Source organism: Octopus bimaculoides, chromosome 17 (genome assembly GCF_001194135.2).
Source record: "Octopus bimaculoides isolate UCB-OBI-ISO-001 chromosome 17, ASM119413v2, whole genome shotgun sequence".
NCBI lineage: Eukaryota > Metazoa > Mollusca > Cephalopoda > Octopoda > Octopodidae > Octopus > Octopus bimaculoides.
Genome location: NC_068997.1, coordinates 27,939,018 through 27,939,386, shown reverse-complemented (window position 1 = coordinate 27,939,386; position 369 = coordinate 27,939,018).

The following is a 369-nucleotide window of genomic DNA, read 5'->3' as shown; positions in this document are numbered from 1 at the left end:
CATGTGTGTGTGTGTGTGTGTGTGTGTGTGTGTGTGTGCGTGTGTATTTAGTCTGCGCTTTATTTCCCGTTCTTAGTAGCATTGAATTTCTACCGTCTGTATACTTCAATTAGATTATTAATCATCATCACCATCATCATTATGATTATCACCATGATCATCATCATCACCAATTATTATTATTACAATTATTATTATTATTATTATTATTATTATTATTATTATTATTATTATTCGTGCCACGCAATATACTTATAAACTTTTCTATTGTTGTAGTTAGCGAATGTGCTTACTTTTCTCCCCCCCCCCTCAGTTCTTCCTTCTCTCAATCATCCGTAAATAATACTTTATACGCATTCATACGTACAT